Source organism: Oryctolagus cuniculus, chromosome 16 (assembly GCF_051225735.1).
Source record: "Oryctolagus cuniculus isolate XC-2025 breed Fujian yellow rabbit chromosome 16, ASM5122573v1, whole genome shotgun sequence".
Lineage (NCBI taxonomy): Eukaryota > Metazoa > Chordata > Mammalia > Lagomorpha > Leporidae > Oryctolagus > Oryctolagus cuniculus.
The window spans coordinates 29,474,833-29,496,564 of NC_142882.1; positions in this window are offsets into that span (position 1 = coordinate 29,474,833).

The window sequence follows — 21,732 nt, forward strand, 5'->3', positions numbered from 1 at the left end:
CTCTATGGACTTTAAAGTTTTGAATGCATTTTAGCATGTAAGTTTTTGTTTTCAGCTGCCAAACGCTAATTGGTTCCACCTGGAGTCAAATCCACCACACATTCGAGTTTTCTAGGAAGAAAGCTTCAGAAACCTGAGAAAACATGATATTTCTTTCTGTAAAAATGACATTGGATGCATTTGCCGAACAGGAAGATTGTGCTTTTCTCCAAAACCACTTTCACGGTGATTTTTGGTTAAATTTCACCCAAAATCCACAGCAATTTGTCCCGATACTCCTGGATGACAACAAAACTATCTGTTGTGTTGTGGTTATCTCAATCCCAGATCTTGCTACAGCCTCTGTGTGTGTTTGTGTTTTCTGGACATGCTCTATGGACTTTACAGTTTTGAATGCATTTTACCATGTAAGTTTTTGTTTTTAGCTGCCAAACGCTAATTGGTTCCACCTGGAGTCAAATCCACCACACATTCGAGTTTTCTAGGAAGAAAGCTTCAGAAACCTGAGAAAACATGATATTTCTTTCTGTAAACATGACATTGGATGCATTTGCTGAACAGGAAGATTGTGCTTTTCTCCAAAACCACTTTCACGGTGATTTTTGGTTAAATTTTACTTCAGAACTACAACAATTTGTCCAGATACTCCTGGATGAAAACAAAACTATCTGGTGTGTTGTGGCTATCTCAATCCCAGATCTTGCTACAGCCTCTGTGTGTGTTTGTGTTTTCTGGACATTCTCTATGGACTTTAAGGTTTTGAATGCATTTTAGCATGTAAGTTTTTGTTTTTAGCTGCCAAACGCTAATTGGTTCCACCTGGAGTCAAATCCACCACACATTCGAGTTTTCTAGTAAAAAAGCTTCATAATCCTGAGAAAAGATGATATTTCTTTCTGTAAACATGACATTGGATGCATTTGCTGAACAGGAAGATTGTGCTTTTCTCCAAAACCACTTTCACTGTGATTTTTGGTTTAATTTCACCCAAAATCCACAACACTTTGTCCAGATACTCCTGGATGAAAACAAAACTATCTGGTGTGTTGTGGCTATCTCAATCCCAGATCTTGCTACAGCCTCTGTGTATGTTTGTGTTTTTGGACATTCTCTATGGAATTTACGTTTTTGAATGCATTTTAGCATGTAACTTTTTGTTTTTTTAGCTGCCAAACGCTAATTGGTTCCACCTGGAGTCTAATCATCCACACATTCGAGTTTTCTAGGAAGAAAGCTTCAGAAACCTGAGAAAACATGTTATTTCTTTCTGTACACATGACATTGGATGCATTTGCTGAACAGGAAGATTGTGCTTTATCCAAAACCACTTTCACGGTAATTTTTGGTTAAATTTCACCCAAAATCCACAGCAATTTGTCCAGATACTCCTGGATGACAACAAAACTATCTGGTGTGTTGTGGCTATCTCAATCCCAGATCTTGCTACAGCCTCTGTGTGTGTTTGTGTTTTCTGGACATTCTCTATGGACTTTACGGTTTTGAATGCATTTCAGCATGTAAGTTTTTGTTTTTAGCTCTCAAACGCTAATTGGTTCCACCTGGAGTCAAATCCTCCACACATTCGAGTTTTCTAGGAAGAAAGCTTCAGAAACCTGAGAAAACACGATATTTCTTTCTGGAAACATGACATTGGATGCATTTGCCGAACAGGAAGATTGTGCTTTTCTCCAAAACCACTTTCACGGTGATTTTTGGTAAAATTTCACCCAAAATCCACAGCAATTTGTCCAGATACTCCTGGATGACAACAAAACTATCTGGTGTGTTGTGGCTATCTCAATCCCAGATCTTGCTACAGCCTCTGTGTGTGTTTGTGTTTTCTGCACATGCTCTATGGACTTTACAGTTTTGAATGCATTTTTGCATGTAAGTTTTTGTTTTTAGCTGCCAAACGCTAATTGGTTCCACCTGGAGTCAAATCCACCACACATTCGAGTTTTCTAGGAAGAAAGCTTCAGAAACCTGAGAAAACATGATATTTCTTTCTGTAAAAATGATATTGGATGCATTTGCCGAAAAGGAAGATTGTGCTTTTCTCCAAAACCACTTTCACGGTGATTTTTGGTTAAATTTCACCCGAAATCCACAACAATTTGTCCAGATACTCCTGGATGACAACAAAACTATCTGGTGTGTTGTGACTATCTCAATCCCAGATCTTGCTACAGCCTCTCTGTTTGTTTGTGTTTTCTGGACATTCTCTATGGACTTTACGGTTTTGAATGCATTTTTGCATGTAAGTTTTTGTTTTTAGCTGCCAAACGCTAATTGGTTCCACCTGGGGTCAAATCCTCCACACATTCGAGTTTTCTAGGAAGAAAGCTTCAGAAACCTGAGAAAACATGATATTTCTTTCTGTAAACATGACATTGGATGCATTTGCCGAAGAGGAAGATTGTGCTTTTCTCCAAAACCACTTTCACAGTGATTGTTCGGTTAAATTTTACTTCAGAACTACAACAATTTGTCCAGATACTCCTGGATGACAACAAAACTATCTGGTGTGTTGTGGCTATCTCAATCCCAGATCTGGCTACAGCCTCTGTGTGTGTTTGTGTTTTCTGGACATTCTCTATGGACTTTAAGGTTTTGAATGCATTTTACCATGTAAGTTTTTGTTTTCAGCTGCCAAACGCTAATTGGTTCCACCTGGAGTCAAATCCTCCACACATTCGAGTTTTCTAGGAAGAAAGCTTCAGAAACCTGAGAAAACATGATATTTCTTTCTGTAAAAATGACATTGGATGCATTTGCCGAACAGGAAGATTGTGCTTTTCTCCAAAACCACTTTCATGGTGATTTTTGGTTAAATTTCACCCAAAATCCACAGCAATTTGTCCAGATACTCCTGGATGACAACAAAACTATCTGTTGTGTTGTGGTTATCTCAATCCCAGATCTTGCTACAGCCTCTGTGTGTGTTTGTGTTTTCTGGACATGCTCTATGGACTTTACAGTTTTGAATGCATTTTTGCATGTAAGTTTTTGTTTTTAGCTGCCAAACGCTAATTGGTTCCACCTGGAGTCAAATCCACCACACATTCGAGTTTTCTAGGAAGAAAGCTTCAGAAACCTGAGAAAACATGATATTTCTTTCTGTAAACATGACATTGGATGCATTTGCCGAACAGGAAGATTGTGCTTTTCTCCAAAACCACTTTCACGGTGATTTTTGGTTAAATTTCACCCGAAATCCACAACAATTTGTCCAGATACTCCTGGATGACAACAAAACTATCTGGTGTGTTGTGACTATCTCAATCCCAGATCTTGCTACAGCCTCTGTGTGTGTTTGTGTTTTCTGGACATTCTCTATGGACTTTACGGTTTTGAATGCATTTTAGCATGTAAGGTTTTGTTTTCAGCTGCCAAACGCTAATTGGTTCCACCTGGAGTCAAATCCTCCACACATTCGAGTTTTCTAGGAAGAAAGCTTCAGAAACCTGTGAAAACATGATATTTCTTTCTGTAAACATGACATTGGATGCATTTGCCGAAGAGGAAGATTGTGCTTTTCTCCAAAACCACTTTCACAGTGATTGTTCGGTTAAATTTTACTTCAGAACTACAACAATTTGTCCAGATACTCCTGGATGAAAACAAAACTATCTGGTGTGTTGTGGCTATCTCAATCCCAGATCTTGCTACAGCCTCTGTGTGTGTTTGTGTTTTCTGGACATTCTCTATGTACTACACAGTTTTGAATGCATTTTAGCATGTAAGTTTTTGTTTTTAGCTGCCAAACGCTAATTGGTTCCACCTGGAGTCAAATCCACCACACATTCGAGTTTTCTAGTAAAAAAGCTTCATAATCCTGAGAAAAGATGATATTTCTTTCTGTAAACATGACATTGGATGCATTTGCTGAACAGGAAGATTGTGCTTTTCTCCAAAACCACTTTCACTGTGATTTTTGGTTTAATTTCACCCAAAATCCATAACACTTTGTCCAGATACTCCTGGATGAAAACAAAACTATCTGGTGTGTTGTGGCTATCTCAATCCCAGATCTTGCTACAGCCTCTGTGTATGTTTGTGTTTTTGGACATTCTCTATGGAATTTACGTTTTTGAATGCATTTTAGCATGTAACTTTTTGTTTTTTAGCTGCCAAACGCTAATTGGTTCCACCTGGAGTCTAATCCTCCACACATTCGAGTTTTCTAGGAAGAAAGCTTCAGAAACCTGAGAAAACATGTTATTTCTTTCTGTACACATGACATTGGATGCATTTGCTGAACAGGAAGATTGTGCTTTATCCAAAACCACTTTCACGGTAATTTTTGGTTAAATTTCACCCAAAATCCACAGCAATTTGTCCAGATACTCCTGGATGACAACAAAACTATCTGGTGTGTTGTGGCTATCTCAATCCCAGATCTTGCTACAGCCTCTGTGTGTGTTTGTGTTTTCTGGACATTCTCTATGGACTTTACGGTTTTGAATGCATTTCAGCATGTAAGTTTTTGTTTTTAGCTCTCAAACGCTAATTGGTTCCACCTGGAGTCAAATCCTCCACACATTCGAGTTTTCTAGGAAGAAAGCTTCAGAAACCTGAGAAAACACGATATTTCTTTCTGGAAACATGACATTGGATGCATTTGCCGAACAGGAAGATTGTGCTTTTCTCCAAAACCACTTTCACGGTGATTTTTGGTAAAATTTCACCCAAAATCCACAGCAATTTGTCCAGATACTCCTGGATGACAACAAAACTATCTGGTGTGTTGTGGCTATCTCAATCCCAGATCTTGCTACAGCCTCTGTGTGTGTTTGTGTTTTCTGCACATGCTCTATGGACTTTACAGTTTTGAATGCATTTTTGCATGTAAGTTTTTGTTTTTAGCTGCCAAACGCTAATTGGTTCCACCTGGAGTCAAATCCACCACACATTCGAGTTTTCTAGGAAGAAAGCTTCAGAAACCTGAGAAAACATGATATTTCTTTCTGTAAAAATGATATTGGATGCATTTGCCGAAAAGGAAGATTGTGCTTTTCTCCAAAACCACTTTCACGGTGATTTTTGGTTAAATTTCACCCGAAATCCACAACAATTTGTCCAGATACTCCTGGATGACAACAAAACTATCTGGTGTGTTGTGACTATCTCAATCCCAGATCTTGCTACAGCCTCTCTGTTTGTTTGTGTTTTCTGGACATTCTCTATGGACTTTACGGTTTTGAATGCATTTTTGCATGTAAGTTTTTGTTTTTAGCTGCCAAACGCTAATTGGTTCCACCTGGGGTCAAATCCTCCACACATTCGAGTTTTCTAGGAAGAAAGCTTCAGAAACCTGAGAAAACATGATATTTCTTTCTGTAAACATGACATTGGATGCATTTGCCGAAGAGGAAGATTGTGCTTTTCTCCAAAACCACTTTCACAGTGATTGTTCGGTTAAATTTTACTTCAGAACTACAACAATTTGTCCAGATACTCCTGGATGACAACAAAACTATCTCGTGTGTTGTGGCTATCTCAATCCCAGATCTTGCTACAGCCTCTGTGTGTGTTTGTGTTTTCTGGACATTCTCTATGGACTTTAAGGTTTTGAATGCATTTTACCAGGTAAGTTTTTGTTTTCAGCTGCCAAACGCTAATTGGTTCCACCTGGAGTCAAATCCTCCACACATTCGAGTTTTCTAGGAAGAAAGCTTCAGAAACCTGAGAAAACATGATATTTCTTTCTGTAAAAATGACATTGGATGCATTTGCCGAACAGGAAGATTGTGCTTTTCTCCAAAACCACTTTCACGGTGATTTTTGGTTAAATTTCACCCAAAATCCACAGCAATTTGTCCAGATACTCCTGGATGACAACAAAACTATCTGGTGTGTTGTGGCTATCTCAATCCCAGATCTTGCTACAGCCTCTGTGTGTGTTTGTGTTTTCTGCACATGCTCTATGGACTTTACAGTTTTGAATGCATTTTTGCATGTAAGTTTTTGTTTTTAGCTGCCAAACGCTAATTGGTTCCACCTGGAGTCAAATCCACCACACATTCGAGTTTTCTAGGAAGAAAGCTTCAGAAACCTGAGAAAACATGATATTTCTTTCTGTAAAAATGATATTGGATGCATTTGCCGAAAAGGAAGATTGTGCTTTTCTCCAAAACCACTTTCACGGTGATTTTTGGTTAAATTTCACCCGAAATCCACAACAATTTGTCCAGATACTCCTGGATGACAACAAAACTATCTGGTGTGTTGTGACTATCTCAATCCCAGATCTTGCTACAGCCTCTGTGTGTGTTTGTGTTTTCTGGACATTCTCTATGGACTTTACGGTTTTGAATGCATTTTAGCATGTAAGGTTTTGTTTTCAGCTGCCAAACGCTAATTGGTTCCACCTGGAGTCAAATCCTCCACACATTCGAGTTTTCTAGGAAGAAAGCTTCAGAAACCTGTGAAAACATGATATTTCTTTCTGTAAACATGACATTGGATGCATTTGCCGAAGAGGAAGATTGTGCTTTTCTCCAAAACCACTTTCACAGTGATTGTTCGGTTAAATTTTACTTCAGAACTACAACAATTTGTCCAGATACTCCTGGAAGAAAACAAAACTATCTGGTGTGTTGTGGCTATCTCAATCCCAGATCTTGCTACAGCCTCTGTGTGTGTTTGTGTTTTCTGGACATTCTCTATGTACTACACAGTTTTGAATGCATTTTAGCATGTAAGTTTTTGTTTTCAGCTGCCAAACGCTAATTGGTTCCACCTGGAGTCAAATCCTCCACACATTCGAGTTTTCTAGGAAGAAAGCTTCAGAAACCTGAGAAAACATGATATTTCTTTCTGTAAAAATGACATTGGATGCATTTGCCGAACAGGAAGATTGTGCTTTTCTCCAAAACCACTTTCACGGTGATTTTTGGTTAAATTTCACCCAAAATCCACAGCAATTTGTCCCGATACTCCTGGATGACAACAAAACTATCTGTTGTGTTGTGGTTATCTCAATCCCAGATCTTGCTACAGCCTCTGTGTGTGTTTGTGTTTTCTGGACATTCTCTATGGACTTTACAGTTTTGAATGCATTTTTGCATGTAAGTTTTTGTTTTTAGCTGCCAAACGCTAATTGGTTCCACCTGGAGTCAAATCCACCACACATTCGAGTTTTCTAGGAAGAAAGCTTCAGAAACCTGAGAAAACATGATATTTCTTTTTGTAAAAATGATATTGGATGCATTTGCCGAAAAGGAAGATTGTGCTTTTCTCCAAAACCACTTTCACGGTGATTTTTGGTTAAATTTCACCCGAAATCCACAACAATTTGTCCAGATACTCCTGGATGACAACAAAACTATCTGGTGTGTTGTGACTATCTCAATCCCAGATCTTGCTACAGCCTCTCTGTTTGTTTGTGTTTTCTGGACATTCTCTATGGACTTTACGGTTTTGAATGCATTTTTGCATGTAAGGTTTTGTTTTTAGCTGCCAAACGCTAATTGGTTCCACCTGGGGTCAAATCCTCCACACATTCGAGTTTTCTAGGAAGAAAGCTTCAGAAACCTGAGAAAACATGATATTTCTTTCTGTAAACATGACATTGGATGCATTTGCCGAAGAGGAAGATTGTGCTTTTCTCCAAAACCACTTTCACAGTGATTGTTCGGTTAAATTTTACTTCAGAACTACAACAATTTGTCCAGATACTCCTGGATGAAAACAAAACTATCTGGTGTGTTGTGGCTATCTCAATCCCAGATCTTTCTACAGCCTCTGTGTGTGTTTGTGTGTTCTGGACATTCTCTATGGACTTTAAGGTTTTGAATGCATTTTAGCATGTAAGTTTTTGTTTTCAGCTGCCAAACGCTAATTGGTTCCACCTGGGGTCAAATCCTCCACACATTCGAGTTTTCTAGGAAGAAAGCTTCAGAAACCTGAGAAAACATGATATTTCTTTCTGTAAACATGACATTGGATGCATTTGCCGAAGAGGAAGATTGTGCTTTTCTCCAAAACCACTTTCACAGTGATTGTTCGGTTAAATTTTACTTCAGAACTACAACAATTTGTCCAGATACTCCTGGATGAAAACAAAACTATCTGGTGTGTTGTGGCTATCTCAATCCCAGATCTTTCTACAGCCTCTGTGTGTGTTTGTGTTTTCTGGACATTCTCTATGGACTTTAAGGTTTTGAATGCATTTTAGCATGTAAGTTTTTGTTTTCAGCTGCCAAACGCTAATTGGTTCCACCTGGAGTCAAATCCTCCACACATTCGAATTTTCTAGGAAGAAAGCTTCAGAAACCTGAGAAAACATGATATTTCTTTCTGTAAACATGACATTGGATGCATTTGCTGAACAGGAAGATTGTGCTTTTCTCCAAAACCACTTTCACGGTGATTTTTGGTTAAATTTTACTTCAGAACTACAACAATTTGTCCAGATACTACTGGATGAAAACAAAACTATCTGGTGTGTTGTGGCTATCTCAATCCCAGATCTTGCTACAGCCTCTGTGTGTGTTTGTGTTTTCTGGACATTCTCTATGGACTTTAAGGTTTTGAATGCATTTTAGCATGTAAGTTTTTGTTTTTAGCTGCCAAACGCTAATTGGTTCCACCTGGAGTCAAATCCACCACACATTCGAGTTTTCTAGTAAAAAAGCTTCATAATCCTGAGAAAAGATGATATTTCTTTCTGTAAACATGACATTGGATGCATTTGCTGAACAGGAAGATTGTGCTTTTCTCCAAAACCACTTTCACTGTGATTTTTGGTTTAATTTCACCCAAAATCCACAACACTTTGTCCAGATACTCCTGGATGAAAACAAAACTATCTGGTGTGTTGTGGCTATCTCAATCCCAGATCTTGCTACAGCCTCTGTGTATGTTTGTGTTTTTGGACATTCTCTATGGAATTTACGGTTTTGAATGCATTTTAGCATGTAACTTTTTGTTTTTAGCTGCCAAACGCTAATTGGTTCCACCTGGAGTCAAATCCACCACACATTGGAGTTTTCTAGGAAGAAAGCTTCAGAAACCTGAGAAAACATGTTATTTCTTTCTGTACACATGACATTGGATGCATTTGCTGAACAGGAAGATTGTGCTTACTCCAAAACCACTTTCACGGTAATTTTTGGTTAAATTTCACCCAAAATCCACAGCAATTTGTCCAGATACTCCTGGATGTAAACAAAACTATCTGGTGTGTTGTGGCTATCTCAATCCCAGATCTTGCTACAGCCTCTGTGTTTGTTTGTGTTTTCTGGACATTCTCTATGGACTTTACGGTTTTGAATGCATTTCAGCATGTAGGTTTTTGTTTTTAGCTCTCAAACGCTAATTGGTTCCACCTGGAGTCAAATCCTCCACACATTCGAGTTTTCTAGGAAGAAAGCTTCAGAAACCTGAGAAAACACGATATTTCTTTCTGGAAACATGACATTGGATGCATTTGCCGAAGAGGAAGATTGTGCTTTTCTCCAAAACCACTTTCACGGTGATTTTTGGTTAAATTTCACCCAAAATCCACAGCGATTTGTCCAGATACTCCTGGATGACAACAAAACTATCTGGTGTGTTGTGGCTATCTCAATCCCAGATCTTGCTACAGCCTCTGTGTGTGTTTGTGTTTTCTGGACATGCTCTATGGACTTTACAGTTTTGAATGCATTTTTGCATGTAAGTTTTTGTTTTTAGCTGCCAAACGCTAATTGGTTCCACCTGGAGTCAAATCCACCACACATTCGAGTTTTCTAGGAAGAAAGCTTCAGAAACCTGAGAAAACATGATATTTCTTTCTGTAAACATGACATTGGATGCATTTGCTGAACAGGAAGATTGTGCTTTTCTCCAAAACCACTTTCACGGTGATTTTTGCTTAAATTTTACTTCAGAACTACAACAATTTGTCCAGATACTCCTGGATGAAAACAAAACTATCTGGTGTGTTGTGGCTATCTCAATCCCAGATCTTGCTACAGCCTCTGTGTCTGTTTTTGTTTTCTGGACATTCTCTATGGACTTTAAGGTTTTGAATGCATTTTAGCATGTAAGGTTTTGTTTTTAGCTGCCAAACGCTAATTGGTTCCACCTGGAGTCAAATCCACCACACATTCGAGTTTTCTAGGAAGAAAGCTTCAGAAACCTGAGAAAACATGATATTTCTTTCTGTAAACATGACATTGGATGCATTTGCTGAACAGGAAGATTGTGCTTTTCTCCAAAACCACTTTCACGGTGATTTTTGGTTAAATTTCACCCAAAATCCACAGCAATTTGTCCAGATACTCCTGGATGACAACAAAACTATCTGGTGTGTTGTGGCTATCTCAATCCCAGATCTTGCTACAGCCTCTGTGTGTGTTTGTGTTTTCTGGACATTCTCTATGGACTTTAAGGTTTTGAATGCATTTTAGCATGTAAGTTTTTGTTTTTAGCTGCCAAACGCTAATTGGTTCCACCTGGAGTCAAATCCACCACACATTCGAGTTTTCTAGTAAAAAAGCTTCATAAACCTGAGAAAACATGATATTTCTTTCTGTAAACATGACATTGGATGCATTTGCTGAACAGGAAGATTGTGCTTTTCTCCAAAACCACTTTCACTGTGATTTTTGGTTTAATTTCACCCAAAATCCACAACACTTTGTCCAGATACTCCTGGATGAAAACAAAACTATCTGGTGTGTTGTGGCTATCTCAATCCCAGATCTTGCTACAGCCTCTGTGTATGTTTGTGTTTTTGGACATTCTCTATGGAATTTACGGTTTTGAATGCATTTTAGCATGTAACTTTTTGTTTTTAGCTGCCAAACGCTAATTGGTTCCACCTGGAGTCAAATCCACCACACATTCGAGTTTTCTAGGAAGAAAGCTTCAGAAACCTGAGAAAACATGTTATTTCTTTCTGTACACATGACATTGGATGCATTTGCTGAACAGGAAGATTGTGCTTACTCCAAAACCACTTTCACGGTAATTTTTGGTTAAATTTCACCCAAAATCCACAGCAATTTGTCCAGATACTCCTGGATGACAACAAAACTATCTGGTGTGTTGTGGCTATCTCAATCCCAGATCTTGCTACAGCCTCTGTGTTTGTTTGTGTTTTCTGGACATTCTCTATGGACTTTACGGTTTTGAATGCATTTCAGCATGTAAGTTTTTGTTTTTAGCTCTCAAACGCTAATTGGTTCCACCTGGAGTCAAATCCTCCACACATTCGAGTTTTCTAGGAAGAAAGCTTCAGAAACCTGAGAAAACACAATATTTCTTTCTGGAAACATGACATTGGATGCATTTGCCGAACAGGAAGATTGTGCTTTTCTCCAAAACCACTTTCACGGTTATTTTTGGTTAAATTTCACCCAAAATCCACAGCAATTTGTCCAGATACTCCTGGATGACAACAAAACTATCTGGTGTGTTGTGGCTATCTCAATCCCAGATCTTGCTACAGCCTCTGTGTGTGTTTGTGTTTTCTGGACATGCTCTATGGACTTTACAGTTTTGAATGCATTTTTGCATGTAAGTTTTTGTTTTTAGCTGCCAAACGCTAATTGGTTCCACCTGGAGTCAAATCCACCACACATTCGAGTTTTCTAGGAAGAAAGCTTCAGAAACCTGAGAAAACATGATATTTCTTTCTGTAAAAATGATATTGGATGCATTTGCCGAAAAGGAAGATTGTGCTTTTCTCCAAAACCACTTTCACGGTGATTTTTGGTTAAATTTCACCCGAAATCCACAACAATTTGTCCAGATACTCCTGGATGACAACAAAACTATCTGGTGTGTTGTGACTATCTCAATCCCAGATCTTGCTACAGCCTCTCTGTTTGTTTGTGTTTTCTGGACATTCTCTATGGACTTTACGGTTTTGAATGCATTTTTGCATGTAAGTTTTTGTTTTTAGCTGCCAAACGCTAATTGGTTCCACCTGGGGTCAAATCCTCCACACATTCGAGTTTTCTAGGAAGAAAGCTTCAGAAACCTGAGAAAACATGATATTTCTTTCTGTAAACATGACATTGGATGCATTTGCCGAAGAGGAAGATTGTGCTTTTCTCCAAAACCACTTTCACAGTGATTGTTCGGTTAAATTTTTCTTCAGAACTACAACAATTTGTCCAGATACTCCTGGATGAAAACAAAACTATCTGGTGTGTTGTGGCTATCTCAATCCCAGATCTTGCTACAGCCTCTGTGTGTGTTTGTGTTTTCTGGACATTCTCTATGGACTTTAAGGTTTTGAATGCATTTTAGCATGTAAGTTTTTGTTTTCAGCTGCCAAACGCTAATTGGTTCCACCTGGAGTCAAATCCTCCACACATTCGAGTTTTCTAGGAAGAAAGCTTCAGAAACCTGAGAAAACATTATATTTCTTTCTGTAAAAATGATATTGGATGTATTTGCCGAAAAGGAAGATTGTGCTTTTCTCCAAAACCACTTTCACGGTGATTTTTGGTTAAATTTCACCCGAAATCCACAACAATTTGTCCAGATACTCCTGGATGACAACAAAACTATCTGGTGTGTTGTGACTATCTCAATCCCAGATCTTGCTACAGCCTCTCTGTTTGTTTGTGTTTTCTGGACATTCTCTATGGACTTTACGGTTTTGAATGCATTTTTGCATGTAAGTTTTTGTTTTTAGCTGCCAAACGCTAATTGGTTCCACCTGGGGTCAAATCCTCCACACATTCGAGTTTTCTAGGAAGAAAGCTTCAGAAACCTGAGAAAACATGATATTTCTTTCTGTAAACATGACATTGGATGCATTTGCCGAAGAGGAAGATTGTGCTTTTCTCCAAAACCACTTTCACAGTGATTGTTCGGTTAAATTTTACTTCAGAACTACAACAATTTGTCCAGATACTCCTGGATGAAAACAAAACTATCTGGTGTGTTGTGGCTATCTCAATCCCAGATCTTGCTACAGCCTCTGTGTGTGTTTGTGTTTTCTGGACATTCTCTATGTACTACACAGTTTTGAATGCATTTTAGCATGTAAGTTTTTGTTTTTAGCCGCCAAACTCTAATTGGTTCAACCTGGAATCAAATCCTCCACACATTCGAGTTTTCTAGGAAGAAAGCTTCAGAAACCTGAGAAAACATGATATTTCTTTCTGTAAACATGACATTGGATGCATTTGCTGAACAGGAAGATTGTGCTTTTCTCCAAAACCACTTTCACGGTGATTTTTGGTTAAATTTCACCCGAAATCCACAACAATTTGTCCAGATACTCCTGGATGACAACAAAACTATCTGGTGTGTTGTGGCTATCTCAATCCCAGATCTTGCTACAGCCTCTGTGTCTGTTTTTGTTTTCTGGACATTCTCTATGGACTTTAAGGTTTTGAATGCATTTTAGCATGTAAGGTTTTGTTTTTAGCTGCCAAACGCTAATTGGTTCCACCTGGAGTCAAATCCTCCACACATTCGAGTTTTCTAGGAAGAAAGCTTCAGAAACCTGAGAAAACATGATATTTCTTTCTGTAAACATGACATTGGATGCATTTGCTGAACAGGAAGATTGTGCTTTTCTCCACAACCACTTTCACGGTGATTTTTTGATTAAATTTTACTTCAAAACCACAACAAATAGTCCAAGTACTCCTGGATGAAAACAAAGATATCTGGTGTGTTGTGGCTATCTCAATCCCAGATCTTGCTACAGCCTCTGTGTCTGTTTTTGTTTTCTGGACATTCTCTATGGACTTTAAGGTTTTGAATGCATTTTAGCATGTAAGTTTTTGTTTTTAGCTGCCAAACGCTAATTGGTTTCACCTGGAGTCAAATCCACCACACATTCGAGTTTTCTAGTAAAAAAGCTTCAGAAACCTGAGAAAACATGATATTTCTTTCTGTAAACATGACATTGGATGCATTTGCTGAACAGGAAGATTGTGCTTTTCTCCAAAACCACTTTCACTGTGATTTTTGGTTTAATTTCACCCAAAATCCACAACAATTTGTCCAGATACTCCTGGATGAAAACAAAACTATCTGGTGTGTTGTGGCTATCTCAATCCCAGATCTTGCTACAGCCTCTGTGTATGTTTGTGTTTTTGGACATTCTCTATGGAATTTACGTTTTTGAATGCATTTTAGCATGTAAGGTTTTGTTTTTAGCTGCCAAACGCTAATTGGTTCCACCTGGAGTCAAATCCACCACACATTCGAGTTTTCTAGGAAGAAAGCTTCAGAAACCTGAGAAAACATGATATTTCTTTCTGGAAACATGACATTGGATGCATTTGCCGAACAGGAAGATTGTGCTTTTCTCCAAAAGCACTTTCACGGTGATTTTTGGTTAAATTTTACCTCAAAACTACAACAATTTGTCCAGATTCTCCTGGATGAAAACAAAACTATCTGGTGTGTTGTGGCTATCTCAATCCCAGATCTTGCTACAGCCTCTGTGTGTGTTTGTGTTTTCTGGACATTCTCTATGGACTTTACGGTTTTGAATGCATTTTAGCATGGAAGTTTTTTGTTTTCAGCTGGCAAACGCTAATTGCTTCCACCTGGAGTCAAATCCTCCACACATTCGAGTTTTCTAGGGAGAAACCTTCAGAAACCTGAGAAAACATGCTTTTTCTTTCTGTAAACATGACATTGGATGCATTTGCTAAAGAGGAAGATTGTGCTTTCCTCCAAAACCACTTTCACGGTGATTTTTGTTAAAATTTCACCCAAAATCCACAACGATTTGTCCAGATACTCCTGGATGTAAACAAAACTATCTGGTGATTTTTAGCTATCTCAATCCCAGATCTTGCTATAGCCTCTGTGTTTGTTTGTGTTTTCTTGACTTGCTCTATGGACTTTACAGTTTTGAATGCATTTTTGCATGTAAGTTTTTGTTTTTAGCTGCCAAACGCTAATTGGTTCCACCTGGAGTCAAATCCTCCACACATTCGAGTTTTCTAGAGAGAAAGCTTCAGAAACCTGAGAAAACATGATATTTCTTTCTGTAAACATGACATTGGATGCATCTGCCGAACAGGAAGATTGTGCTTTTCTCCAAACCACTTTCACGGTGATTTTTGGTTAAATTTCACCCAAAATCCACAACGATTTGTCCAGATACTCCTGGATGTAAACAAAACTATCTGGTTTGTTGTGGCTATCTCAATCCCAGATCTTGCTATATCTTCTGTGTGTGTTTGTGTTTTCTGGACATTCTCTATGGACTTTACGGTTTTGAATGCATTTTAGCATGTAAGGTTTTGTTTTCAGCTGCCAAACACTAATTGGTTCCACCTGGAGTCAAATCCTCCACACATTCGTGTTTTCTAGGAAGAAAGCTCCAGAAACCTGAGAAAACATGATATTTCTTTCTGTAAACATGACATTGGATGCATTTGCCGAACAGGAAGATTGTGCTTTTCTCCAAAACCACTTTCACGGTGATTTTTTGGTTAAATTTTACTTCAAAACTATAAGAATTTGTCCAGATACTCCTGGATGAAAAGAAAACTATCTGGTGTGTTGTGGCTATCTCAATCCCAGATCTTGCTACAGCCTCTGTGTGTGTTTGTGTTTTTGGACATGCTCTATGGACTTTACAGTTTCGTATGCATTTTAGCATGTAAGGTTTTGTTTTCAGCTGCCAAACGCTAATTGGTTCCACCTGGAGTCAAATCCTCCACACATTCGAGTTTTCTCGGAAGAAAGCTTCAGAAACCTGAGAAAACATGATATTTCTTTCTGTAAACATGACATTGGATGCATTTGCCAAACAGGAAGATTGGGCCTTTCTCCAAAACCACTTTCACGGTGATTTTTTGTTAAATTTCACCCAAAATCCACAACGATTTGTCCAGATACTCCTGGATGTAAACAAAACTATCTGGTGTGTTGTGGCTATCTCAATCCCAGATCTTGCTACAGCCTCTATGTTTGTTTCTATTTTCTGGACATTCTCTATGGACTTTACGGTTTTGAATGCATTTTAGCATGTAAGGTTTTGTTTTTAGCTGCCAAACGCTAATTGGTTCCACCTGGAGTCAAATCCTCCACACATTCGAGTTTTCTAGGAAGAAAGCTTCAGAAACCTGAGAAAACATGATATTTCTTTCTGTAAACATGACATTGGATGCATTTTCCAAACAGGAAGATTGTGCTTTTCTCCAAAACCACTTTCACAGTGACTTTTGGTTAAATTTCACCCAAAATCCACAACAATTTGTCCAGATTTTCCTGGATGTAAACAAAACTATCTGGTGTGTTGTGGCCATCTCAATCCCAGATCTTGCTACAGCCTCTGTGTGTGTTTGTGTTTTCTGGACATTCTCTATGGACTTTACGGTTTTGAATGCATTTTAGCATGTAAGGTTTTGTTTTCAGCTGCCAAACGCTAATTGGTTCCACCTGGAGTCAAATCCTCCACACATTCGAGTTTTCTAGGAATAAAGCTTCAGAAACCTGAGAAAACATGATATTTCTTTCTGTAAACATGACATTGGATGCATTTGCCGAACAGGAAGATTGTGCTTTTGTCCAAAACCACTTTCAAGTCGATTTTTTGGTTAAATTTTACTTCAAAACTACAACAATTTGTCCAGATACTCCTGGATGACAACAAAACTATCTGGTGTGTTGTGGCTATCTCAATCCCAGATCTTGCTACAGCCTCTGTGTTTGTTTGTGTTTTCTGGACATTCTCTATGGACTTCACGGTTTTGAATGCATTTTAGCATGTAAGGCTTTGTTTTCAGCTGGCATACGCTAATTGGTTCCACCTGGAGTCAAATCCTCCACACATTCGAGTTTTCTAGGAAGAAAGCTTCTGAAACCTGAGAAAACATTATATTTCTTTCTGTAAACATGACATTGGATGCATTTGCCAAACAGGAAGATTGTGCTTTTCTCCAAAACCACTTTCACGGTGATTTTTTGGTTAAATTTCACCCGAAATCCACAACAATTTGTCCAGATACTCCTGGATGAAAACAAAACTATCTGGTGATTTTTAGCTATCTCAATCCCAGATCTTGCTACAGCCTCTGTGTGTGTTTTTGTTTTCTGGACATTCTCTATGGACTTTACGGTTTTGAATGCATTTTGGCATGTAAGTTTTTATTTTTAGCTGGTAAATGCTAACTGGTTCCACCTGGAGTCAAATCCTCCACACATTCGAGTTTTCTCGGAAGAAAACTAAGGAAACCTGAGAAAACATGATATTTCTTTCTGTAAACATGACATTGGATGCATTTGCTAAACAGGAAGATTGTGCTTTTCTCCAAAACCACTTTCACGGTGATTTTTGGTTAAATTTCACCCGAAATCCACAACAGTTTGTCCAGATACTCCTGGATGTAAAGAAAACTATCTGGTGATTTTTAGCTATCTCAATCCCAGATCTTGCTACAGCCTCTGTGTGTGTTTGTGTTTTCTGGACATTCTCTATGGACTTTAAGGTTTTGAATGCATTTTAGCATGTAAGTTTTGTTTTTAGCTTCCAAACGTTAATTGGTTCCACCTGGAGTCAAATCCTCCACACATTCGAGTTTTCCAGGAAGAAAGCTTCTGAAACCTGAGAAAACATTATATTTCTTTCTGTAAACATGACATTGGATGCATTTGTGAACAGGAAGATTGTGCTTTTCTCCAAAACCACTTTCACGGTGATTTTTTGGTTAAATTTCACTTCAAAACTACAACTATTTGTCCAGATACTCCTGGATGAAAATAAAACTATCTGGTGTGTTCTGGCTATCTCAATCCCAGATCGTGCTACATCCTCTGTGTTTGTTTGTGTTTTCTGGACATTCTCTATGGACTTTACGGTTTTGAATGCATTTTAGCAGGACCCTTTTTGTTTTCTTCTGGGAAACGCTAATTGGTTCCACCTGGAGTCAAATCCTCCACACATTCGAGTTTTCTAGGAAGAAAGCTTCAGAAACCTGAGAAAACATGATATTTCTTTCTGTAAACATGACATTGGATGCATTTGCCGAACAGGAAGATTGTGCTTTTCTCCAAAACTACTATCACGGTGATTTTTGGTTAAATTTCACCCGAAATCCACAACAATTTGTCCAGATACTCCTGGATGAAAACAAAACTATCTGGTGATTTTTAGCTATCTCAATCCCAGATCTTGCTACAGCCTCTGTGTGTGTTTGTGTTTTCTGGACATTCTCTATGGACTTTAAGGTTTTGAATGCATTTTAGCATGTAAGTTTTGTTTTTAGCTGCCAAACGTTAATTGGTTCCACCTGGAGTCAACTCCTCCACACATTCGAGTTTTCTAGGAAGAAAGCTTCAGAAACCTGAGAAAACATGATATTTCTTTCTGGAAACATGACATTGGATGCATTTGCCGAACAGGAAGATTGTGCTTTTCTCCAAAACTACTGTCACGGTGATTTTGGTTAAATTTCACCCGAAATCCACAACAATTTGTCCAGATACTCCCGGATGAAAACAAAACTATCTGGTGTGTTGTGGCTATCTCAATCCCAGATCTTGCTACAGCATCTGTGTGTGTTTGTGTATTCTGGATTTTCTCTATGTAATTTACAGTTTTTAATGCATTTTTGCATGTAAGCTTTTATTTTTAGCTCGTAAACGCTAACTGGTTCCACCTGGAGTCAAATCCTCCACACATTCGGGTTTCTAGGAAGAAAGCTTCAGAAACCTGAGAAAACATGATATTTCTTTCTGTAAACATGACATTGGATGCTTTTGCCGAACAGCAAGATTGTGCTTTTCTCCAAAACCTTTTCACGGTGATTTTTTTGTTAAATTTCACTTCAAAACTACAACAATTTTTCCAGATACTCCAGGATGAAAACAAAACTATCTGCTGTGTTGTGGCTATCTCAATCCCAGATCTTGCTACAGCCTCTGTGTGTGTTTGTGTTTTCTGGACATTCTCTATGGACTTTACGGTTTTGAATACATTTTAGCATGTAAGTTTTTGTTTTTAGCTGCCAAACGCTAATTGGTTCCACCTGGAGTCAAATCCTCCACACATTCGAGTTTTCTAGGAAGAAAGCTTCAGAAACCTGAGAAAACATGATATTTCTTTCTGGAAACATGACATTGGATGCATTTGCAGAACAGGAAGATTGCGCTTTTCCGCAAAACTACTTTCACGGTGATTTTTGGTTAAATTTCACCCGAAATCCACAACAATTTGTCCAGATACTCCTGGATGAAAACAAAAGTATCTGGTGTGTTGTGGCTATGTCAATCCCAGATCTTGCTACAGCCTCTGTGTGTGTTTGTTTTTTCTGGACATTCTCTATGGACTTTACGGTTTTGGATGCATTTTAGCATGTAACGTTTTGCTTTCTGCTGGCAAACGCTAATTGGTTCCACCTGGAGTCAAATCCTCCACACATTCGAGTTTTCTAGGAAGAAAGCTTCTGAAACCTGAGAAAACATTATATTTCTTTCTGTAAACATGACATTGGATGCATTTGCCAAACAGGAAGATTGTGCTTTTCTCCAAAACCACTTTCACGGTGATTTTTTGGTTAAATTTCACCCGAAATCCACAACAATATGTCCAGATACTCCTGGATGAAAACAAAACTATCTGGTGATTTTTAGCTATCTCAATCCCAGATCTTGCTACAGCCTCTGTGTGTGTTTGTGTTTTCTGGACATTCTCTATGGACTTTACGGTTTTGAATGCATTTTGGCATGTAAGTTTTTATTTTTAGCTGGTAAATGCTAACTGGTTCCACCTGGAGTCAAATCCTCCACACATTCGAGTTTTCTCGGAAGAAAACTACAGAAACCTGAGAAAACATGATATTTCTTTCTGTAAACATGACATTGGATGCATTTGCTAAACAGGAAGATTGTGCTTTTCTCCAAAACCACTTTCACGGTGATTTTTGGTTAAATTTCACCCGAAATCCACAACAGTTTGTCCAGATACTCCTGGATGTAAAGAAAACTATCTGGTGATTTTTAGCTATCTCAATCCCAGATCTTGCTACAGCCTCTGTGTGTGTTTGTGTTTTCTGGACATTCTCTATGGACTTTAAGGTTTTGAATGCATTTTAGCATGTAAGTTTTGTTTTTAGCTTCCAAACGTTAATTGGTTCCACCTGGAGTCAAATCCTCCACACATTCGAGTTTTCCAGGAAGAAAGCTTCTGAAACCTGAGAAAACATTATATTTCTTTCTGTAAACATGACATTGGATGCATTTGTGAACAGGAAGATTGTGCTTTTCTCCAAAACCACTTTCACGGTGATTTTTTGGTTAAATTTCACTTCAAAACTACAACTATTTGTCCAGATACTCCTGGATGAAAATAAAACTATCTGGTGTGTTGTGGCTATCTCAATCCCAGATCGTGCTACATCCTCTGTGTTTGTTTGTGTTTTCTGGACATTCTCTATGGACTTTACGGTTTTGAATGCATTTTAGCAGGACCCTTTTTGTTTTCTTCTGGGAAACGCTAATTGGTTCCACCTGGAGTCAAATCCTCCACACATTCGAGTTTTCTAGGAAGAAAGCTTCAGAAACCTGAGAAAACATGATATTTCTTTCTGTAAACATGACATTGGATGCATTTGCCGAACAGGAAGATTGTGCTTTTCTCCAAAACTATTATCACGGTGATTTTTGGTTAAATTTCACCCGAAATCCACAACAATTTGTCCAGATACTCCTGGATGAAAACAAAACTATCTGGTGATTTTTAGCTATCTCAATCCCAGATCTTGCTACAGCCTCTGTGTGTGTTTGTGTTTTCTGGACATTCTCTATGGACTTTAAGGTTTTGAATGCATTTTAGCATGTAAGTTTTGTTTTTAGCTGCCAAACGTTAATTGGTTCCACCTGGAGTCAACTCCTCCACACATTCGAGTTTTCTAGGAAGAAAGCTTCAGAAACCTGAGAAAACATGATATTTCTTTCTGGAAACATGACATTGGATGCATTTGCCGAACAGGAAGATTGCGCTTTTCTCCAAAACTACTGTCACGGTGATTTTGGTTAAATTTCACCCGAAATCCACAACAATTTGTCCAGATACTCCTGGATGAAAACAAAAGTATCTGGTGTGTTGTGGCTATGTCAATCCCAGATCTTGCTACAGCCTCTGTGTGTGTTTGTGTTTTCTGGACATTCTCTATGGACTTTACGGTTTTGGATGCATTTTAGCATGTAACGTTTTGCTTTCTGCTGGCAAACGCTAATTGGATCCACCTGGAGTCAAATCCTCCACACATTCGAGTTTTCTAGGAAGAAAGCTTCAGAAACCTGAGAAAACATGATATTTCTTTCTGTAAACATGACATTGGATGCATTTGTGAACAGGAAGATTGTGCTTTTCTCCAAAACCACTTTCACGGTGATTTTTTGGTTAAATTTCACTTCAAAACTACAACAATTTGTCCAGATTCTCCTGGATGAAAACAAAACTATCTGGTGTGTTGTGGCTAACTCAATGCCAGATCTTGCTACAGCCTCTGTGTGTTTGTGTTTTCTGGACATTCTCTATGGACTTTACGGTTTTGAATGCATTTTAGCATGTAACGATTCGTTTTTAGCTGCCAAACGCTAATTGGTTCCACCTGGAGTCAAATCCTCCACACATTCGAGTTTTCTAGGAAGAAAGCTCCAGAAACCTGAGAAAACATGATATTTCTTTCTGGAAACATGACATTGGATGCATCTGCCGAACAGGAAGATTGTGCTTTTCTCCAAAACCACTGTCACGGTTATTTTTTGGTTAAATTTCACTTCAAAACTACAACAATTTGTCCAGAT